Genomic DNA, 24,995 nt, shown 5'->3' with positions numbered 1-24,995 from the left:
TTACAAACCAACCTCTGCAGACACACTATATAACTCTACTATTATACAATGCTCAATAAGAAGCACTTTACAGTTCATGATCTTGGAGACTGTGTCCTTGACATCCTTATTTCTCAGACTGTAGATCAGGGGATTCAACATGGGGATGACCACCGTGTAAACACAGATGCCACTTTGACTGTGTGCCTGGAGGGTGTGGAGTTGGTCACAGAGTACAGGAATAGGATGGTGCCAGGGAAGATGCTGATGGTGGTAAGGTGGGAAGCGCAGGTGGAGAAGGCTTTGCAGCGACCACAGGCTGAAGGCATCTTGAGGATGGTGACAACAATAAACACCTAAGACAGGAGAATGATGAAGAGTGTGCTGACCTCATTAAAGGTGGAAAAAATGAAAAGCAGCAACTGGTTGAAATAAGTATCAGAGCAAGAGAGGAAAAGCAGAGAGGAGAACTCACAGAAGAAGTGATGATTGTGTTGAAACCTCAAAATGATAATTTGGTAACAGATCATGTGAATGTCAAGGAGCAAGCTACACCCCAGGCATAAGATCCAACTACTAACATCACACAGAGTCTTGGGGACATGGCCACCATGTAGAGCAGAGGGTTGCAGATGGCCATGAAGCAGTCTTAGGCCATCACAGCTAATAAAAAGGACTCAGTCACCACAATGGTACAAAAGAAAAAGAATTGTATTACACAGCCTACAACTGAAGTGGTTCTGTCTTCTACCATGAGGTTCACCATGGTCTTGGGAACAACGATGGAAGAATAACAGAAATCCACAAAGGGGAGGTGGCTGAGGAAAAAGTACATGGGGCTGTGCAGTTTGGGGTTAATTTTGATGGTTAGAATCATCCCAAGATTTCCTGCCACAGTGACACTGTAGATGGTGAAGGATGTCAAGAAGAGGGGGACTTGCAACTCTGGGTAATTGGAGAAGCCCAGGAGAGTGAACACGGCCCCACTTTTATTTCTTTCTCTAGAAACATGGCTTCTGTTTTTCAGAATCTGAATCAGTCCTAGAAAGAAAAATATTAAGGGAAATAAGGATGTAAGACACTTGGTTAACTATTCCTTTCCAAAGCTGGAAGAGGAAGCAAAGGGTCTCTTTTAGAACCTCTCTCTGTGTTTCTTTCTTACTCACGATTGCTACATGTCTAAAATTTTAAAAAGATAACCATTTAAACTTTTATTTAAATAGCACAGTACCATTATTAAACTTTTTAGTTTGAATTATAATTTCAACATTTAAAGATAATATGAAATCAAAAGATTTGGGAGTTATTTTAAGTGAAATCCTTCTATAACACTTTTAGGTCCTCTTGAACATTATAAATTCATAAAAGATTAACCTAGCCTAGTACCATAACTGATTATTTCAGTCCTAAAACTAGCAGCAGAAGTGAGAAAATTTTAAATTACACTTTGCATCACATGTTCACAATGTGACACTAAGAATGACCCCTCTAACAGTTTACATCTGTGCCTTTATTGTTAATTCCACATGATACTTTAATATTTACTTTTGTTTCTGACTCAGTAAATCTATTGTCAAAATAAACCTTAGTTAATTTTTTTCAGATAGTGTTCTTCTCAACCCAAGGAGCCCTAATTATCAATCCCACCTCATTGCTTGTGGAATAATAACACTGAACAAATAATAAGGATAATACAGTCTATGTCTTTATCAAAGACATGCCAAAGCAGAAGACAGAGATCCTTGACTTACATGTCTGTGACTGGAATCTTGATCCAGACTCCCGGAAATTTTCCATTTGTCTAAAAGAGAATCTATGTTCAACGTCTTAGTACTAAGATACTCCATTTATTCATAATCATGTTCCAATTTGTGACAAACTAGTGATCTTAAGCCTATGGGAAATTGTCCAATGAAAATGTACATATCAGAGAGCTATACTAGAAGGCAGCAGCAGGTGAGATGAGAAAGGAAGTTGAGAAAAATGTAACTAACACTACTAAAGATTCTAACATAGAAATGTCCATAAATAAAGACATTTATTCTGTCCCATATTACCTGTAATATAGGTAATATTTAAGGTAGTACTTCAGTGTGATGATATTTCATGAGAAAATGCTAATAGAAAAGAATTGTATTTCTCTAATTGGTGACCAATGACTTCTAAAGGGATAGTGGTAAAGAATCCACCTGCCAATGTAGGAGATGCAAGAGATGCAGGTTCAGTCCCTGGGTTGGGAAGATCCTCTGGTGGAGGAAATGGCAACCCACTCCAGTATCCTTGAGTGGAATATTATGTGGACAGAGTCGGGTTGGCTATGTAGTCAATGAAGTCACAAAGAATAGGACACAACTGAGCGACTCAGCACACATGCATGCACAATTGATGACCTACACCTCTTAGACCCTACCATACCAGGACTTTTCTCTATCATTTCCGATAAGGTTGTCTCTAGTCCCATAACTCAAGAAATAGATTTTATATGGCTCAGCAGTGATGTCAGATCATAGGCAAAACTGAGACACTCAAGATCCCTATATCTTCCTATACTCATAAATTTGAGTATAAATTTTAAAAAGACAATCTATCACAAAGCTAGACATTCTAAATATAGCTGATTTGTCTAAGCCACTTGAAAATTAATATTAAACTAATGTTTTATTTCATCCAATGGATTTTGTGACCCAAATGTTATTTTTAAATTGCTGGTGAGTTTCATTGGATTTAGGAAATATGACAGCTAATATCTTTCCTATATCTTTCTTCTCTATTTTGTTTAATTTTTGCTCTCAAGGCTGGTTTACATACCTAATTAAAAATAGTGCCCTTTTCTTTTCTTTCACTAGCATTTGTTTAATCTCTGCTTATTTTTTATTAAATATTTGTCTTTATTTCACTTTGACTACTCCTTCAAAAGTTTGTAGAAACCAGATAATGCACCTTCCACAGATTCTCAGAGCTCTTCTAACTCTCCATTCCAGGCACTTGTTTGTGTTCAGTCACTCCATTGCTTCAGACTCTTGTGAACCCATGGACTGCATGTAGCTCGCCAGACTCCTTTGCCTGTGGAATTTTTTCCAGGCAAGAATACTGAAGTGGGTTACCATTTCCTACTCCAGGGATGTTCCTAAACCAGGGATCAAACCCGAATCTCTTGCATCTCTTGCACTGGCAGCAGATTCTTTACCACTGTTCCACCAGGGAAGCCCTGTTGTTTTAAGGGCTCAGCTGAGCCAGTTCTCACACAAAGCTCTGTAGGCTGAGTCCACTTCCTCTTCCTTTACAGTTCAGATTGGTAACTTTCACAATGACTCAGTATTACTCAAGGACTCTCTATGTCTAAATGGTAAATTTTCCCTCACACTTTTTTTCCAATACCCTTCTTAGAAAATAATATTAATTTTTGTTTAGAATCTTATTTTTGAACTTAATTTTGGTTGGACGGGATACATACAGATATACCCCCTCCCTTCTGAGCCTCCCTCTCCCTCCCATGCCTTCTCCTAGGTCATCACAGAGTGCCAGGCTGAGCTCCTGTGTTTCACAGCAGCTTCCCATGATACCTGCTGATGGGTGAAAGTAGAATCTCTCCTGGTTGGGAGTGATGGATATAGTCTTATATCTAAAGTCACAACCTATGGGGCATAAACTCTAGAGACTGTCTGTTGCCTCATTCTCTTAAAGCCTTGAAATGATTAAAGTTAATCACAATTCTCTGATGTAATTCTTTATTGTGTTCTATAAAACCTGGAGCAGCGTTAGGGGCATTTCACATGAACATTTGTAGGTTAAAAATCACTTCTCTCAGACCCTTCCTCACACTGATACTTTTTTACAATTATAAAAATTATGCAATTATAGATGAAATCATTATTAAATATTAATTTAAGGACTATAACATGCCAGGCATAACCCTGTTCCTCCATTATTTTACTCTAACATATGGAAGAAGTATGAAGGTCCAGCATTTAGATCATCATGATTCATTGAGAGTTAAAGCAGAGATATTTACAAAGTTAAATATTTAGTTTGGACAATGAACTGATCCCTTTAAAATAACTGTTCTGTTCGATTGCACCACCACATCCATTTCATTAATTACTTCTGTTTATTGAATTATTGAAATAACACATATTCATTGTAGAAACCAAGGACTATAGAATTTAAATAAGGAAAATTAACACAGTAGAAATAATTTTTATTAACTCAAGTCCATTTCAAATCTCACAGTCAAGTTTAGTAAATATGACCAACATTACCTGAAGTAAAAGATAAAGGTGAGCATCTCCAGTGGTGCAGTGTGGGCATAATTTATCCCCTGAAATGATGTGATGAGAAACTTCACCTCTGTGACATTTTTCCACAGGGTCTATTATCTCATCCTACTGTAAGAAAATTATTAGGAAAACCCGTGTCTGCAAGCATTCTACAGGATACCTCATCCATACTCCTTAAAATTATTGAAGCCAAAGGGAAAGAAAAATAAGAAAGAGTCAAAATTTGTCACAGATCAGACATTAGGGAGACATAATGACAGTACAATGTGGTACCTGGATTGGGTCCAAGGAAATAAAGAGGGAATTAAAGGGAAAAAGCTGATGGAATCCAAGTAAAATTTAGATTTTAGTGATCATATTGTACTAATATTTATTTTTATTTTATTGTGGTAAGAACATTTCACATAAGACCTACCAAATTAAGATATTTTAAATGTACAATACAGTATTGTTGACTACCAATATGATTTTTGTACAGTATATGTCTAGAACCCATTTAACTTGCTTAATTGATATTTTATGTCCATTGATTTGTAACTTGCTGTTTCCCCTCCTCTTGCCTCTGACATCTATCACTCCACTTTTTGACTCCATGAACATATAAGTGGAGTTATACAGTATTTGTCTTTCTGTGACTGACATATTTCACTAAGCATACTGTCATCCATGTGGTAATTTACTGCATAATTTCTTTCTTTTTTTATGCCATTTTTATGTACATGCCACATTTTCTTGATCCACTTTTTGGTCCATAGACATTTAATTTATTTCTAAACTTTGTTATTGTGAATAGCTCTGCAATGAACAAGGGAACGCTAATATCTCTTTTAAATCATCATTTTAATTCTTTTGAATTAAATAAATAAATATTCAGAAGCAGAGTTACTGGATTATCAGAGCACATATTTAATTTTTATACTATGAAAAGCCACCATACTATTTTCACAAGTATATTTAAGTAACAATCAGAAAGCAATTTTTCCATGCCAGTTCTCACTATCATAATTCTTTATCAGTGATTTTTTTCAGAGATTTTCAATTCTGACACTATTGATATTTTGGACTGGATTATTCTTTTTATGGGGAGCTATCCTGTGCAGCTTCTCTGGCCTCTGTCCACTAGATAACAGTACCTTCACCCCTGGCCCCTGCATTGTGACACCAAAAATACCTCCAAATATTTTCTATTGTCCCCTTGGGAGGTGAGGGGGAGTGAATAAACCACTGACCATCTTTTACTCGATTCTGGTAGATTTTCGTGTCCTTCTAGTTAACTTATATGCAATTAAATATCTATTTCCTTATCTCCCAAATACTATTATATAAGCCACATGTATTATCGTCAGTCCTGGGAAGCATGGTATCTAAAATGTTTATCCTTACAATTTCTTCCCATTGTTTTTGTTTGTGGTCTTGTGAGTCAGCACTTGTTTTTCCATGCCAGGCTAATTGGTGTAAACAACAGCTCAGGAATCGCAAAGAGGAGCTACCCCACGTCCGAGGTCATGGGTGGCAGCCAAGAGGAGCTACCCCATGCCCGAGGCCAGGGGCTGCGGCCGGGAGGAGCAACCCCACCTCCAAAGGGGCGGTGGCTGCACTGGTGCAGGAGGGCCTAGAGGAGCTATTCCACGTTCAAGGTCAGAAGGGGCGGTGGTGAGGAGATACCCCTCGTCCAAGGTAAGGAGCAGTGGCTGTGCTTTGCTGGAGCAGCTGTGAAGAGATACCCCATGCCCAAGGTAAGAGAAACCCAACTAAGATGGTAGGTGTTGCAAGAGGGCATCAGAGGGCAGACACACTGAAACCATACTCAAAGAAAACTAATCAACCTAATCAAACTAGGACCACTAGTTAGCCTTGTCTAACTCAATGAAACTAAGCCATGCCCATGGGGCCACCCAAGATGGGCAGGTCACGGTGGAGAGGTCTGACAAAATGTGGTCCACTGGAGAAGGGAATGGCAAACCACTTCAGTATTCTTGCCTTAAGAACCCCATGAACAGTGTGAAAAGGCAAAATGATAGGATACTGAAAGAGGAACTCCCCAGGTCAGTAGGTGCCCAATATGCTACTGGAGATCAGTGGAGAAATAACTCCAGAAAGAATGAAGGGATGGAGCCAAAGCAAAAGCAATACCTAGCTGTGGATGTGACTGGTGATAGAAGCAAGGTCTGATGCTGTAAAGAGCAATATTGCATAGGAACCTGGAATGTCAGGTCCATGAATCAAGGCAAATTGGAAGTGGTCAAACAGGAGATGGCAAGAGTGAACGTCAACATTCTAGGAATCAGCGAACTCAAATGGACTGGAATGGGTGAATTTAACTCAGATGACCATTATATCTACTATTGCCGGCAGGAATCCCTCAGAAGAAATGGAGTAGCCATTATGGTCGACAAAAGAGTCTGAAATGCAGTACTTGGATGCAATCTCAAAAATGACAGAATGATCTCTGTTCATTTCCAAGGCAAACCATTCAATACCACAGTAATCCAAGTCTATGCCCCAACCAGTAATGCTGAAGAAGCTGAAGCTGAACGGATCTAGGAAGACCTATAAGACCTTTTAGAACTAACACCCAAAAAAGATGTCTTTTCATTATAGGGGACTGGAATGTAAAAGTAGGAAGTCAAGAGACACCCGGAATAACAGGCAAATTTGGCCTTGGAATACGGAATGAAGCAAGGCAAAGACTAATAGAGTTTTGCCAAGAAAATGCACTGGGGTCATAACAAACACCCTCTTCCAACAACACAAGAGAAGACTCTACACATGGACATCACCAGATGGTCAACACCGAAATCAGATTGATTATATTCTTTGCAGCCAAAGATGGAGAAGTTCTATACAGTCAACAAAAACAAGACTGGGAGCTGACTGTGGCTCAGATCATGAAGTCCTTATTGCCAAATTCAGGCTGAAATTGAATTGAAAGTAGGGAAAATCACTAAACAATTCAGGTATGACCTAAATCAAACCCCTTATGATTATACAGTGGAAGTGAAAAATAGATTTAAGGGACTAGATCTGGTAGACAGAGTGCCTGATTAACTTTGGACTGAGGTTCGTGACATTGTACAGGAGACAGGGATCAAGACCATCCCCATGGAAAAGAAATGCAAAACAGCGAAATGGCTGTCTGGGGAGGCCGTACAAATAGCTGTGAAAAGAAGAGAAGTGAAAAGCAAAGAAGAAAAGGAAAGATATAAGTATCTGAATGTAGAGTTCCAAAGAACAGCAAGAAGAGATAAGAAAGCCTTCCTCAGTGATCAATGCAAAGAAATAGAGGAAAACAACAGAATGGGGAAGACTAGAGATCTCTTCAAGAAAATTAGAGATACCAAGGGGACATTTCATGCAAAGATGGGCTCGATAAAGGACAGAAATGGTATGGACCTAACAGAAGAGGAAGATATTAAGAAGAGGTGGCAAGAATACACAGAAGAACTGTACAAAAAAGATCTTCATGACCAAGGTAATCACGATGGTGTGATCACTCACCTAGAGCCAGATATCCTGGAGTGTGAAGTCAAGTGGGCCTTAGAAAGCATCACTATGAACAAAGCTAGTGGAGGTGATAGAATTCCAGTTGAGCTATTTCAAATGGTGAAAGATGATGCTGTGAAAGTGCTGCACTCAATATGCCAGCAAATTTGGAAAACTCAGCAGTGGCCACAGGACTGGAAGTGGACAGTTTTCATTGCAATCCCAAAGAAAGGCAATGCCAGAGAATGCTCAAACTACCGCGCAATTACACTCATCTCACACGCTAGGAAAGTAATGCTCAAAATTCTCCAAGCCAGGCTTCAGCAATAAGTGAACCATGAACTTCCTGATGTTCAAGCTGGTTTTAGAAAAGGCAGAGGAACCAGAGATCAAATTGCCAGCATCTGCTGGATCATCGAAAAAGCAAGAGAGTTTCAGAAAAACATCTATTTCTGCTTTATTGAGTTTGCCAAAGCCTTTGACTGTGTGGATCACAATAAACTGGAAAATTCTGAAAGAGATGGGAATACCAGAGCACCTAACCTGCCTCTTGAGAAACCTATATGCAGGTCAGGAATCAACGTTAGAACTAGACATGGAACAACAGACTGGTTCCAAATAGGAAAAGGAGTACATCAAGGCTGTATATTGTCACCCTGCTTATTTAACTTCTATGCAGAGTACACCATGAGAAATGCTGGGCTGGAAGAAGCACAAGATGGAATCAAGATTGCCAGGATGAATATCAATAATCTCAGATATGCAGATGACACCACCCTTATGGCAGAAAGTGAAGAGGAATGTAAAAGCCTCTTGATGAAGGTGAAAGAGGAGAATGAAAAAGTTGGCTTAAAACTCAACATTCAGAAAATGAAGATCATGGCATCTGGTTCCATCACTTTATGGCAAATAGATGGGTAAACATTGGAAACAGTGTCAGACTTTATTTTTTTGGGCTCCAAAATCACTGCAGATGGTGACTGCAGCCATGAAATTAAAAGACGCTTACTCCTTGGAATAATAGTTATGACCAACCTAGATAGCATATTCAAAAGCAGAGACATTACTTTGCCAACAAAGTCTGTCTAGTCAAGGCTATGGTTTTTCCAGTGGTCATGTATGGATGTGAGAGTTGGACTGTGAAGAAAGCTGAGCGCTGAAGAATTGATGCTTTTGAAGTGTTGTGTTGGAGCAGATCTTGAGAGTCCCTTGGACTGCAAGGAGATCCAACCAGTCCATTCTGAAGGAGATCAGCCCTGGGTGGTTCTTTGATGCTAAAGCTGAAACTCCATTACTTTGGCTACCTCATGCGAAGAGTTGACTCATTGTAAAAGACTGTGATGCTGGGAGGGATTGGGGGCAGGAGGAGAAGGGGATGACAGAGGATGAGATGGCTGGATGGCATCACTGACTCGATGGACGTGAGTCTGAGTGAACTCCGGGAGTTGGTGATGGACAGGGAAGCCTGGAGTGCTGCGATTCATGGGTTCACAAAGAGTTGGACACAACTGAGCGACTGAACTGAACTGAACTGAAAATCCTATTTAGAGCAACCTTGTTGATTCTATTTCTTCAGAAGTTACCTTTTAATTCTTTTAAATTCAATTTTGGTTAAATACCTGCCTATTCTCCCTTGAACAGTTCTACCCCGAATTGGCAGAAGCAGAGAGACATGCACCAAAGAGTCTCAGGGCCCCTTTGTCCTCACCCCCAGGAAACACTTGTTCAGCACACTGCTATGAAGGAGTTCAGCTAAGTCAGGCCCTTCTACACATCTTTCAGGAAAATATGCACTTCTTGTTCCTGATATGTAACGTTTGTGGTGACTCAAAATTCCCCCAAGTGATTTCCCTCATGAAGAAATAACTGAAGCTAAGGTATATATTAGATACCCTACATGGGACTGTGGGAAAGGCAGCCCCCCTCCGCCCTCCAGAGGACTTGTTGATTTACCAGGAAGGCTGAGTCCCATATGTCTCCTCCACTCTCTGTGGCACAAGGCCCTAGAGAGAATCCCTTTCCTTCCTCTTCAGTGGCTCAAACAAGCAATTAAAGCTAATTATTGTTTTCTGATGCAATTTATGTTTCTTGAAAACATGAGGAAAAATCAACAGCAGACTTAGAAACATTGTATATGAAAGTAAGTCAAAAGTTTAACTGTCACCTTCTCACTAAGCCCCATTATCATTCCCAGAGACTCCAAAACTGTTGCATAATGACATCATAGCAAAAGTTATGAAGAAGGCAATGGCAACCCAGTCCAGCACTCTTGCCTGGAAAATCCAATGGATGGAGGAGCCTGGTAGGCTGCAGTCCATGGGGTCACCAAGAGTTGGGCATGACTGAGTGACTTCACTTTCACTTTTCACTTTCATGCATTGGAGAAGGAAAGGGCAACCCACTCCAGTGTTCTTGCCTGGAGAATCCCAGGGAAGGGGGAGCCTGTTGAGCTGCCATCTCTGGGGTCACACAGAGTCTGACATGACTGAAGCGACTTAGCAGCAGCAGCAGTAGCAGCAAAAGTTATCTAGATTGCACAGTAAACATTTCTCTTTTTTAAATACACAGAGTACATCATGAGAAACGCTGGACTGGAAGAAACAGGCTGGAATCAAGATTGCCAGGAGAAATATCAATAACCTCAGATATGCAGATGACACCACCCTTATGGCAGAAAGTGAAGAGGAACTAAAAAGCCTCTCGATGAAAGTGAAAGTGGAGAGTGAAAAAGTTGGCTTAAAGCTCAACATTCAGAAAACGAAGATCATGGCATCCGGTCCCATCACTTCATGGGAAGTAGATGGGGAAACAGTGGAAACAGTGTCAGACTTAATTTTTTTGGGCTCCAAAATCACTGCAGATGGTGACTGCAGCCATGAAATTAAAAGATGCTTACTCCTTGGAAGGAAAGTTATGACCAACCTAGATAGCATATTCAAAAGCAGAGACATTGCTTTGCCAACAAAGGTTCATCTAGTCAATGCTATGGTTTTTCCTGTGGTCAGGTATGGATGTGAGAGTTGGGCTGTGAAGAAAGCTGAGTGCTGAAGAATTGATGCTTTTGATCTGTGGTGTTGGAGAAGATTCTTGAGAGTCCCTTGGACTGCAAGGAGATCCAACCAGTCCATTCTGAAGATCAGGCCTGGGATTTCTTTGGAAGGAATGATGCTAAAGCTGCAACTCCAGTACTTTGGCCACCTCATGTGAAGAGTTGACTCATTGGAAAAGACTCTGATGCTGGGAGGGATTGGGGGCAGGAAGAGAAAGGGATGACAGAAGATGAGATGGCTGGGTGGCGTCACTGACTTGATGGACGTGAGTCTGAGTGAACTCCGGTAGTTGGTGATAGACAGGGAAGCCTGGCATGCTGTGATTCATGGGGTCGCAAAGAGTAGGACACGACTGAGCGACTGATCTGATCTGATCTTTATGCTTTTAATTTCTTTTAGATTTACCAAGGTATAATTGACAAACAGAATTTATATATAAGTAAGGTATAAATTTGATGTTTTGATATATATATGGCAGAAGTTTGAGCTGTGACTCCCTCGGCGGTGAAAGGAGGAAGCATTGTGAGCGGTGTCGCTCTGGGCAGTGAGTCAGCAGAGGGAAGGGGCCAGCAGCTTCACTCCCCTTGTTCCTGTCTCCTGATTCTTAAAGGAGTTACAACGGCCCAGTCAGGTCTCAGGTTGACAGTTCCAACAAGTATTTCTCAATATGATTCATAACAAAACTTAAGGGTTGAAGGATCTTGTGTAAAACATACACACAGAGGTGATGGGCCAGGAATGAAGAGACGTTACCTCTTGTTCTGATATTCATCATTCAGTTTCCTCATGTGCAAGACACGAGGACAGTTTTGAAAGGATTCTTACATTAAAATTGTATAATTCTGTCAAAACCACCAATGTAAACATTTCCGTGTTCTGTTGAACTATCATGCTTCATTACCCTATTGTTATTTAACTCCTATTTCAAAATTACTGGGTTTCCCTGATAGCTCAGTTGGTAAAGAATCCGCCTGCAGTGTGGGAGACCTGGGTTCGATCCCTGGGTTGGGAAGATCCCCTGGAGAAGGGCAAGGCTACCCACTCCAGTATTCTGGCCTGGAGAATTCCATGGACTGTACAGTCCATGGGGTCGCAAAGAGTTGGACACAACTGAGTGACTTTCACTTCACTTCAAAATTACTATGTTAATATTTATCTGAAGATATATTTATCTGTCAAAGATATACTTGTATATGTGTGTATTTATGTATATTTACACATATTATATGTAATATAATTTTACCATTATTAGGAAATATTAAGAAGTATTGGGGCATATGCCATTATCAGGGCTTCCCTGGCAGCTCAGAGGTAAATTATCTGCCTGCCATAGGACATTCGGGTAATCCCAGGTTTGGGAATATTCCCTGGAGAGTGCATGGAAACCCATGTATTCTTGCCTGGAGAATCTCGTGGACAGAAGACTCTGGTGGGTTATAGTCCATGGAGTCCCACAGAGTCAGAACACAGCTGAAGTGATCTCACATGAATGCAAGCAAAGCACATTTTAAAACTGATAATGGTATGCATGAATGCTTAATTCTGTGTGAGTGAACACTGTAGACAAACAAGTCTATTTGCTGAACTGGAGGACCTGTGTGTTAAGGGGAGGTGGGGGTCGGGGACAGTAAGATTTTGGCAGGAAAGGCGCTCCAGAGGCCACTTTTTCCCTTAAATCTTTGCTCTCCAATGAATTGAAGACTCCTTAGAAGGGAAGTTCTTCCTTGGGGATGAGTTACACACCTTAACACTTACTGCAATGCTTATGTCCATACCTAGAGGAGCTCTATTAGGGAGCAGACAGAGAGAGAAGGAGGTAGGGAGACAGAAGGGTGGAGGTGCGCACAGAAGGCCCAAGCTTTTAGTCTGTCTGCCTTCAGCTACCCCATTGCTGTATCCGGCTTTCAAGGATTCCCATTTGAGGTGACCACCCCAGAAAAACCTAGAATGAATTACCTCTATTATCATTCTCTCCTAACATTAGATATAAATTGCCACAGATAAAAATTACTTTACAGTGAAATTACTCTTAAGGAAGAAATTCATTGTCTAACAAAAATAAACAATTTCATCTGAATCTGAATAAAAGTAGTAATCTTCAACAAAAAGCTTCTTTCAATATTAAACTCATTTCACTCGTTTTAAAGTATCTAACCTCAGCAATATGTCTTTTGTGCTCATTAAAAGAAAAGCTTTGATGTGCTTTTGTTTCCAGATATGTTACATCTTAGTTTTGCTAATTTTGGTTAAAACAAACAAACAAACAAACACCTATGTCTCACAAATTGTCTTTTTTTTTTTTCTTCAGATTCTAACAGGTAATTTATTTTGTTTTGTATTTTTGTTAATGCTTGGTAGATATTCTGATAAGCCTCAATGCATCAGATGTAATGGTAAATTTTGACTTAGGTATTCACTTCTGATTATTTCCCTACTGATCATTCCACCACTTAAAAGAGCATAGCAATTCACACGTATTAAGAAGAAAATGGAATACACCAGAATATTTCTCTTTATGAAATATCCAATTGTTATAATAAGACTAGCTTATGTTGATATAATGTTTGTAGTAAACAAATAACTCTTTATGATAACACACTGTTGAAGAAGGAAAAGAGCTATTATTTATTATTCCAATTTCAGAGGAACGAATAGAAGGTCAGGGAGGACTGACCAAGGCATAAAAATATTAAAATAGGGGTTCCAGAAGATATCAAAGTTTTGATTTCTGGTTGAGTTATCTTTCCTTTTTATTGTATTATTTATATATTTATTTTTTAATCACCTAAATAAACTGAAGTGACATTTAGGAACTATCAAGCTTCTCTGTGCTCTTTATACTTGAGATAGCTTGTTAAAATTGTTAATTAAAGGGGCTTCCCTGGTGGCTCAGTCAGTAAAGAATCCACCTGAGATGTGGGAGACCAGGGTTCGATCCCTGGGTTGGGAAGATCCCCTGGAGGAGGGCATGGCAACCCACTCCAGTGTTCTTGCCTGGAGAATCCCCAAAGACAGAGGAGCCTGGAGGGATGCAGTCCATGGGGGTAGAAAAGAGTTGGACACGACTGAGTTAAAATTAAAGGACCCGATTACAGAGGGATACTCAGAGTAGTGGTCCAAGAATCCTATCCACAGCTCTCAAATCCCTTGACCATTCATTCAATTCAAAAGAATGGAGAATCTTTGAAGAAGGGACGAATAGAGAGCATAGCATTGACATATAAACACTATCAGGTGTGAAACAGACAGCTAGTGGGAAGTTGCTGTATCACACAGGGAGCTCAGCCTGGTGCTCTGTGATGACCTAGAGGGATGTGACGGGGGTGCGAGGGAGGGAAGCTCATGGGGGAAGGAACATATGCACATCCATGCCTGCTTCATGGTGTTGTATGGCAGAAACCAACACAAAACTGCAAATTAAACACTCGAGTTAGAAAAGTAACACAGTCTCTCTGGAGAGAGGAGCTACACTGCGTGAGTAGCTCCAGCCTCCTCGGAAGGAGTGGGGTGCTGCTGCCTCTTCTCCAGGCAGGAAGGGTGGGCTTCCAGCAGCTCAGGGTGCTCTTGGTGGGTTCCTTCCATTCATGCTTCAAGTCCAAGAGCAAGGCAGAGGGAGTGGAGGGCCAGTCTTGGTTACTGCAATCTCCACGGATGAATGATGAGGATGAATGATGAGGATGCATCTCCTGCGGACCACAAAAAAGAAATTCTGCCTAATTTGGCAGTTCCCCAGGGGTCCAACGATTACAACTCTGTGCTTTCACTGCTGTGGTCCAGGTTCAATCCCGGGCAGGGGAACTAAGATCCTGCAAGCCTTGTGCACAGCATGGCCAAAAAAGAAGAAGAAGAAGAAAAAAATCTAATTAGGACTCAGGGGTGAATAGGTGGAGCACAAAAGAGTTTCAGGGCAGTGAAACTACTCTGTGTGATACTGTAATGATGGACATTTATCGTTATATGTTTGCCCAGATCCTTAGAATGAGTACCACCAAAAGTAAGCTGTGGGCTCTGGGTGATGATGACATGTCAATGCAAGACCATCAGTTGTAACAAATGCACCATCTGGTGAGGGATGCTGACCTAGGGGATGTTATGCAAATGTGGGATCAGGGAGTAAGTGGGAAATCTCTGTGTCTTCCACTCAATTGTGTTATGTGTCTAAAACTTCTCTAAGAAGTCAAATCTATTAAAAAGAAATTATGCCTAAGAGGACCGCTTCAGAGGGTGAGGAGAAGCCAACAGCCAAGAAGTCTCATCCCAGGGTTCCAATCTAGGGACGGGGAGAAGAAAACAGAGATGAGAAGCCCTTCCTCCCCAGGCCTCAAGTTCCAGCCCCACCTGGAGTGGGAGTAAGGGGTGTCTTATTGTTGAATGAGGAATGGGGTGTAATCAGTTCACTATAACTGAATAATTTTAATTACTGAGTAGTGATTGTAAATTTGTAACTCAAAGGAATTGGACTTCATTTTAATTCTCTTAAAAAAATGACTAAGTTTTTGATTTAGTGCATTTCTTCCCCCCCGCCTTTTGCTACTTTCTCATCATTTTGTGTTTTGCTTTTGTGTTTTCCTATGATAAAATCATCATAAGTATTTCCATGCTGTTATGCAATCTTCATAATCATCATTTTAATGACAATACTGAGTTCCCTGTATGAGTGCTGCAATTTGCTTTCTTATTCCTGGGCTGCTGGATCTATAGGCTATTTAGAAAAATTTTAAATAGCTTTTCCCATATTTTAGCATTGTTTGTTTACTTGTTTTAGAACATAAGCTTACTATCATTAATAATTTTATAATAATTTATAAATAGTGCCTATAATTATAAGTTGCTCTCCAAATCATAATTTCAAACTTCCACTGTTACCAAATTCAAATAAGAAAAAATTCCAGTTTATCTAAGCCAGTTTTTGGGGTCATCTTTTCAAAAAAGTTTGCTAATTTAGCAAGTAAACATTTTTCACTATAGTTTTGACTTACATTTCTTTGATAACTAGGGGGCTTGGTGTTTGTCTAATTCTGTGCATTAAAAGCATTATCTGTTTTGCCTTATTTATTAAAAATCTTTTTCCCAAATGTGAAATGATGAGAAAAATATTAAGACTCTCTAACAGACACATGGTAAACTGATACAAACAGGTGAGACAGAGGGTAGAATTACAACTACTAAGTAAACATGTAAGAAAGTGCTGATCTCAGTAGTTATTAAATAAAAGGAAATTAAAACAGTAGTGAGGTTTATAAAGATATCACCTCTCTGTTTATTACCTCTTTGTAAATTTGAGCCCAATCTTTTATTTACCTTCTAGATCTTATTAACTTTTTCACATGAAAGAGTTTTTATTTTATTGAGTTAAATATAGGATTATTTCCTCTTTTTATGTTTGTTTAACTAGAAAATCAGTCTCTCTTCAAAAATGGATAAGTATTCATATCAGTTTTCTCTGATCTTTTTTACTAAGTCAATTTTTTGATTCATCAGAAGTGAATTATGTTGCATGGTAAAAACTGAAGAAATGCATGAATCCAACTCCCCCAAGGCCCATTTATTGAATGATCCTTTCATTATTCCTTGGCTTGTGATGCTTCTTTTATCATATATGCAAATATAATTTCTTTTCAGTCACCTTATCTGTTGCAATAATCTGTATGCTCATCAATTTATAAAAGTAAACCAATGTTTTAATTACCATAATTGTACAATTAGTTTTAAATATATGGTTTACTATTTTTTTTTGAAAGATTTCAAAGATGTTACCAGATATTCTAACAGATGGGGTTTAAATTATTTCCTCAGTATTGAAAATGGATCCTGTTATAATTTTACTCTAGTCACATTAAACCTATAGATTAATTTTGGAATATTTAAAATCTTGACACTATTGAGTAGTATAAAAAATTGATATAGTTTTTTTGTCTTAGATATAAATATGTTTTCTTTTTTTAAAAGTTTTGTCTCTAGACCACTCATTTTTCTCATTTGGATAATTCTTACTTAATTTTTGCTATCTCTGATGGGAATTCTTGAATTTGGTATATAGAATTGGAATTGATGTTTTTCATATCTAATTCTTACTATTCCACTTTGCTGAATTCATCTATGAATTCTGTTTTTCAATTGGTTAGTTTTCTAGAGCTTCTGCATGTTAATTTCTACAAATCATCATAAATTTTTTTCTGCTTTTTTATTATGATTTTCGGTATTTTTTGGTTTATAAATTGTGAAATTGATAAGAATTTCTGAATTATCACTATTTTTGAATTAATAGAAATCTTTCCTTTGCTAGTGATTTGAAAGGAAAAGACGTTAGTTCTTTCCTCACTGAGCATGATGCTCTGTTGTTTTAAATAAACTCTCTAAATCCAACCTTTTTGTCTTTTTTAAAGGGTTATAATTAGAAATGAGCATATTTTACCATTTGCTTTGTTGCCATCCCTTTAAGGAGGTAATACAAGTTTTTGTTATTTATCTTTTTTATGTTACATAGGATGGCTCAGAGTCCCTTGGACTGCAAGGAGATCCAACCAGTCCATTCTGAAGGAGATCAGCCCTGGGATTTCTTTGGAAGAAATGATGCTAAAGCTGAAACTCCAGTACTTTGGCCACCTCATGCGAAGAGTTGACTCATTGGAAAAGACTCTGATGCTGGGAGGGATCGGGGGCAGGAGGAGAAGGGGATGACAGAGGAGAGATGGCTGGATGGCATCACCAACTCGATGGACGTGAGTCTGGGTGAGCTCTGGGAGTTGGTGATGGACAGGGAGGCCTGGCGTGCTGCGATCCATGAGTTCACAAAGAGTCGGACACGACTGAGCGACTGAACTGAACTGAACTGAACTGAGGATGGCTCAGATGGTAAAGAATCTGCCTGCAATGTAGGAGACCTGGGTTTGATCCCTGGGTTGGGAAGATCCCCTGGAGGAGGGCATGGCAACCCACTCCAGTATTCTTGCCTGGAGAATCCCAATGGACAGAGGAGCCAGGCAGGCTGCAGTCCACGGGGTTGCAAAGAGTAAGACACAACTGAGCAACTAAGCACAGCATAGGATGTTAATCAATTTTATAAACAATCTGCTTTTCATTAGTCAAGTGAATGTCCTTTGGCATAATAAATTGTTGACTTCTATTCCTATTGTACAAAAACACCTGGACAACATCATTAACAATGTAGAGTAGATTTAATATGGAGGAAATTGCCTAGCAGAGAACAGTGTCACACAGACAGATAACCCAGAATCTCACTGTCCCACAGTTTAGGGAAGGGAGGTAGTGAAGGACAGGGAGGCCTGGTGTGCTGCAGTTCATGGGGTAGCAGAGTCAGACACGACTGAGCAATTGAACAAAAATGTGCTTCCCAGGTGGCACAGTAGTAAAGAGTCTACCTGCCAATGCAGGAGATGCAAATGATGTGGGTTTGATCACTGAGCTGGGAAGATCCCCTGCAAAAGGAAAAGGCCACCCACTCCAGTTTTCTTGCTTGGAAAATTCCCTGGACAGAGAGAGGAACCTGGTGGACTAGTCCATGGGGTCACAAAGAGTTGAACATGACTGAGCGCGCACACACACACACACACACACACACACACACACACAGAGTGGGCTCTTGGTATATGGAGGCTCCTCTGTCTGTAGAGGGAGCCTTAGTCTTGCCCTATGTATTCATGAAGATGGCGAGGGATCATCTATGTGAGTATGCAAGAATGGATGCTCCCAGGCCTAGAAGGGGTCTTTCTAGAAAAGAGGACCCCTGGAAAGTTGAGGCTGCCTTTCCTTTCTTTGAGGGGATTCAGGTCTCCTGTGCCAGCTCTCCACTGAACTATCAAAATGGAGAGGAAACAAGCTAGGACCATGGAGTGTTTCCTGTTCCCTGTTACTTCATTTACAATTTTAGTATCTGTGTTCATCAAGAAGACTGGGCTGTAGTATGAGTCTTTTGATTTTTAAATCTTTGTATATAGGATTGTGTTTTATACTGTTTCCTGTGAAGTAATAGCCACTTAGAGCTATTCCAAGACCAGGGGGATAATCTTGCTTGAACCACATGATTCATCTGAATTTACCTTTATTGTAATTGATTCTAATTGTTTTTATGGTTTTGACTTTTGTTAATTTTATGCCTCTTTTGGCCAAGTTGTTTGTTTCTTCCTTTGCGTGTGTTCTATTGGATAGGGCTTCCCTGGTGGAATAGAAGATTTTCTGTATGCTCTTATGTTTATAATAATTTGGAAAATGGAGAACTTGATTTTAATTTTATTAGTGGTAAGGTTAGCAATTTTTATAGATTTATTGAAGTTGTGTTTGTGATGTTATTATGAAAACTAAATATTACAATTAACTCCATTTTATGGAAAAGTAAGAAGAATATATGCTCTTTTGCTCTTTTCCCTCTTTATATACTTTTTGTTAGTTTAATCTGGGGTTGTAGGCCCTGTTGTTTAAGGTAAATAAATGCTTTTATTAAAGTATATTGTGTCATTTGTGTCCTATGTTAGTTACCATAGTTATGCACATTATTTTAGACATCAATCTTTCTCCTTTAGTGTTTAGTGATTTCTGAAGTTTTTTCTTATGCTATTTTCAGGGTTTTTGCTAGTTCTTTACCATTCTACTATGACTTCCCAATGATAGAGTTTTAAATTGGATTCATTTTTATTTTCCAGTGGACAAATTAACATCTTAAACAATCTTTTTCATAGACATATCTGAGTTTGTCATTTTGCTCTCAACCATGACTAGCAAATTGACTGGTTACCATATTTTTTGTGCCATCACCTCTCTATAACTTTACTACTAAAACCCAAAGGCATTTCTTTACTGTTTTCTGCAGAGAAACAAAAATAGAAACTTTATTGATTATACATTAATTCTTGGAAAATTACCTTTTTTCAGTTTAGAAGATTTCAAGATGACTTTTATTTTCTTGTAATTCAAAGAATAAAGTTAACAGGAAACACATTGCCTATTAAATCTGCCATGAACACAGTGACACTTCTTTATTTCTATTGGTGTCAGGTCCTTTTATACTACGGAGAGATTTTTTTTTTTATTACAGTTGATTTTGATCCACTTTTTTCCTTTAAAGATGATCATAGTTGTAATTTCAGTCTCTGTCATCTTACTTCCATTTCTGTTGTCTTCTTTTACTTTCCTAGGTCTTTAATCTGAATTTTATGATTCCATCTCAAGCTTATCTTGTATTCTTCAAAATTTATTTTTCTGCTAAGTCAAATCTGCTATTTAGTACTTCCAGTAGAGATTTTATTTCAGTTCTTAAATTTAGATTAACTCTCTTATTTTTGTCTATTTGATAGAAAAAAGTGAAAGTGAAGTCGGTCAGTCATGTCCCATTGTTTACGACCCCATGGACTGTAGCCTACCAGGCTCCTCCATCCATGAGATTTTCCAGGCAAGAATACTGGAGTGGGTTGCCATTTCCTTCTCCCGTGGATCTTCCCAACACAGGGATTGAATCCAGGTCTCCCACATTGTAGGTAGATGCTTTACTGTCTGAGCCACCAGGGAAGTCCATTTGATAGAATCATGCCTTTATATTTCATTGAGAACATAATCCAGAAGTTAATTTTTTTTCTTATTTCCTGGAGTAAATCTATTCCTGGGGAAGGATTTATTTTTAAAATTGTATTTTAATATAAAACAGACAGAGAAAATTGCATAAATATGCACAGCATAAAAAGCTCTGAGAAGTTAACACCATATAATTCGAATCTAGGTCAAAAAATTCAATATGGTCAGACTCCCAAAAGCTCTTTGTAGAACAAACTACATAATTTGTAGGGTTCAGTGAAAAGTCAAAATGTGGTGCTCCTTGTTTCAAAATTAGTAAAAATTTCAAGACAACAACAACAGAGCATTAAATCAAGTGCAGAGCCCTTCTGAGCATGCAGCCCTGCCCAGCTGTGCAAATTCACATGCTTAGCTTTTGAAGAGGCTGTGAGGAGTAAATGAAATCATGTTTGTGTGGCCACTGTATTAAACTGAATTAAGATGCAATTTTATTTTCCTGTCTTGCCCATTCAGCCACAGTTATCTTCTCCTTCCCTGGAAGAAGACTCCTGCAGGCCCGTGATAATAGTCAGAGTCTTGGATAATGCACAACTGCAGAGATTTTAAGTTACAAATATTGTCTCATTTAAGTAATTGAAGTGGGTAGTCCTGTACAATAATTGGAATTCCTCATTTTTGTAGCTTGGTTGTCCCTTGGCTTAGGGCTAGAGGCCTGTAACAGGAAGGTGATCCTCCGTCTGAGCCCATTTGCTGCAATTTCAGTGTCTTCAGTTAAGTGGGGAAGGATTCAGAGGATAGGACAGCCTTGCTTGGTTTAGTGACTTAGGTCGTTGGCCATGGCAGGTTGTCCATGTTGTCTTTCTTTTCCTGTGGTGTGTTTAATGGGTACTCAGCTAAGAGGCTGACTGCTGTGTCCTCTCCTGCAATCATCTGGAGGGTGCATCTCACTCCTGTGGTGCCTAATGATTCAGTTTTAGCTCACCTGATCTCTGACTTTTGCTCTTGCTGCACCTATCAGCTGTAATCTCCATGGATCCTCAGGGAGCACTATTCAAGTGGGAGGGGACATGGGTAAACCGATGGCTGATTCATGCTGATGTTTGGTGAAAACCAATGCAATACCTTAAGGCAATTATCCTTCAATTGGAAATAAATAAATTAAAAAAAAAATAAAGACTGAAGGTAATTGAACATATGCCAGACTTTTCTCCCACATGGCCCACATCTGATTCTGAGACAAAGCTCATTTCTCCTGTTCTGATGAACTCAGGGAGATAGTCCACTTCCAGCTCTCTGCCACCCAGTGAGTTAAGCGGGCCCTTTTCCAACCCTCTACATTTCCTAGGTGAGAGTCGGTCACCAGTTCACAGTCTATTGTGTGCATGAGTCAGGCCCTGGACCTCAAAAACTCTCACCTGTTGGAATACACTCCCCAGCACCCTGACTAGTCCTGTTGAGGACCATCATCTCTTCCTACTAGACATGGAGGAGAGTTGCCTCCATGCATAATAAAATTCTCATGGTATTACAAAAGTTTGCTTCCAGAATGTAAATCTGTAAACTGCAAAATTGTGTTGTTACGAGTCTAATAAAAACCTATGCTTTTTGGTCAGGATAAAGATAGTGAAACTTACCTTATAAAACTTACCCTACATTTTCACAATGGATCAAGAGTCATTCATGTACTACTCACCTTCATATCACCTTCTAGGCATTTTGAGAATGGAGAGTTAGGTTGAGGGTGGAGCTTCCTAGTAGTAGCATCGGTTCAGTTCAGTCGCTCAGTCATGTCCGACTATTTGTGACCCCATGAATTACAGCACGCCAGGCCTCTAGGTCCATCACCAACTCCCAGAGTTTACTGAAACTCAAGTCCATTGAGTCAGTGATGCCATCCAGCCATCTCATCCTCTGTCTCCCCTTCTCCTCCTGCTCCCAATCCCTCCCAGCATCAGAGTCTTTTCTAATGAGTCAACTCTTCGCATGAAGTGGCCAAAGTACTGGAGTTTCAGCTTCAGCATTAGTCCTTCCAGCGAACACCTAGGACTCATCTCCTTTAGGATGGACTGGTTGGATCTCCTTGCAGTCCAAGGGATTCTCAAGAATCTTCTCCAACACCACAGTTCAAAAGCATCAATTCTTCAACGCTCAGCATTCTTCATAGTCCAACTTTCACATCCATACCTGACCACTGAAAAAACCATAGCCTTGACTAGAACCTTTGTTGGCAAAGTAAGGTCTCTGCTTTCGAATATGCTATGTAGGTTGGTCATAACTTTCCTTCCAAGGAGTAAGTGTCTTTTAATTTCATGGCTTCAATCACCATCTGAGGTGATTTTGGAGTTCCCCCCCCCCCCCCAAAAAAATAAATTCTAACACTGTTTCCACTCTTTCCTCATCTATTTCCCATGAAGTGATGGGACCAGATGCCATGATCTTCATTTTCTGAATGTTGAGCTTTAAGCCAACTTTTTCACTCTCCTCTTTCACTTTCATCAAGAGGCTCTTTAGTTCTGCTTCACTTTCTGCCATAAGGGTGGTGTCATCTGCATATCTAAGGTTATTGATATTTCTTCTGGCAATCTTGATTCCAGCTTGTGCTTCCTCCAGCCCAGCATTTCTCATGATGTATTCTGCATATAAGTTAAATAAGCAGGATGACAATATACAGCCTTGATGTATATTATATATTCTATATGTATATCCTTTTCCTATCTCGAACCAGTCTGTTGTTCCATGTCCAGTTCTAACTGTTGCTTCCTGACCTGCATATAGGTTTCTCAAGAGGCAGGTCAGGTGGTCTGGTATTCCCATCTCTTTCAGAATTTGCCACAGTTTATTGTAATCCACACAGTCAAAGGCTTTGGCATAGTCAATAAAGCAGAAAAAGATGTTTTTCTGGAACTCTCTTGCTTTTTCAATGATCCAGCAGATATTGGAAATTTGATCTCTGGTTCCTCTGCCTTTTCTAAAACCCGTTTGAACATCTGGAAGTTCATGGTTCATGTATTGCTGAAGCCTGGCTTGGAGAATTTTGAGCATTACTTTACTAGCATGTGAGATGAGTGCAATTGTGTGGTAGTTTGAGCATTCTCTGGCATTGCCTTTCTTTGGGATTGGAATGAAAACCGACATTTTCCAGTCCTGTGGCCACTGCTGAGTTTTCCAAATTTGCTGGCATATTGAGTGCAGCATTTTCACAGCATCATCTTTTAGGATTTGAAATAGCTCAACTGGAATTCCATCACCTCCACTAGCTTTGTTCTTAGTGATGCTTCCTAAGGCCCACTTGACTTCATATTCCAGGATGCCTGGCTCTAGGTGAGTGATCACACCATCGAGATTATCTTGGTCATGAAGATCTCTTTTGTACAGTTCTGTGTATTCTTGCCGTCTCTTCTTAATATCTTCTGCTTCTGTTAGGTCCATACCATTTCTGTCCTTTATCGAGCCCATCTTTACATGAAATGTCCCCTTGGTATCTCTAATTTTCTTGAAGAGATCTCTAGTCTTTCCCATTCTGTTGTTTTCCTCTATTTCTTTGCACTAATCGCTGAGGAAGGCGTTCTTATCTTTCCTTGCTATTCTTTGGAACTCTGCATTCAGATGCTTATATCTTTCTTTTTCTCCTCTGCTTTTCACTTCACATCTTTTCACAACTATTTGTAAGGCCTCCTCAGACAGCCATTTTGCTTTTTTGCAATTCTTTTCCATGGGGATGGTCTTGATCCCTGTCTCCTGTATGATGCCATGAACCTCAGTCCATAGTTCATCAGGTACTCTGTCTATCAGATCTAGGCCCTTAAATCTATTTCTCACTTCCACTGTATAATCATAAGGGATTTGATTTAGGTCATACCTGAATGGTCTAGTGGTTTTCCCTACTTTCTTCAATTTCAGTCTGAATTTGGCAATAAGGAGTTCATGATCTGAGCCACAGTCAGCTCCTGGTCTTGTTTTTGCTGACTGTATAGAGCTTCTCCATCTTTGGCTGCAAAGAATTAATCAATCTGATTTTGGTGTTGACCATCTGGTGATGTCCATGTGTAGTCTTCTCTTGTGTTGTTGGAAGAGGGTGTTTGCTATGACCAGTGCATTCTCTTTGCAAAACTCTATTAGCCTTTTCTTGCTTCATTCTGTACTCCAAGGCCAAATTTGCCTGTTACTCCAGGTGTTTCTTGACTTCCTACTTTTGCATTCCATTCCCCTATAATGAAAAGGACATCTTTTTTGGGTGTTAGGTCTAAAAGGTCTTGTAGGTTTTCATAGAACCGTTCAACTTCAGCTTCTTCAGCGTTACTGGTTGGGGCATAGGATTGGATTACCGTGAAATTGAATGGCTTGCCTTGGAAACGAAGAGAGATCATTCTGTCGTTTTTGAGGTTGCATCCAAGTACTGCATTTCAGACTCTTTTGTTGACCATGATGGCTACTCCATTTCTTCTGAGGGATTCCTGCCCGCAGTAGTAGATATAATGGTCATCTGAGTTAAATTCACCCATTCCAAACCATCTTAGTTCACTTATTCCTAGAATGTCAATGTTCACTCTTGCCATCTCCTGTTTGACCACTCTAATTTGCCTTGATTCACGGACCTAACATTCCAGGTTCCTATGCAATATTGCTCTTTACAGCATTGGACCTTGCTTCTATCACCAGTCACATCCACAGCTGAGTACTG

The 24,995-nt window shown here is 39.6% G+C and overlaps 1 pseudogene; it reads right to left on the bottom strand.

The window, feature by feature from the left end:
• The window catches only part of LOC113907026, a 61,021-nt pseudogene continuing 36,026 nt past the window's right edge, over positions 1 to 24,995 (bottom strand).

This window comes from Bos indicus x Bos taurus, chromosome 16, assembly GCF_003369695.1.
Source record: "Bos indicus x Bos taurus breed Angus x Brahman F1 hybrid chromosome 16, Bos_hybrid_MaternalHap_v2.0, whole genome shotgun sequence".
NCBI lineage: Eukaryota > Metazoa > Chordata > Mammalia > Artiodactyla > Bovidae > Bos > Bos indicus x Bos taurus.
Note: the sequence above shows the minus strand (reverse complement) of the source record. Positions and strands in the feature narration are given on the sequence as shown.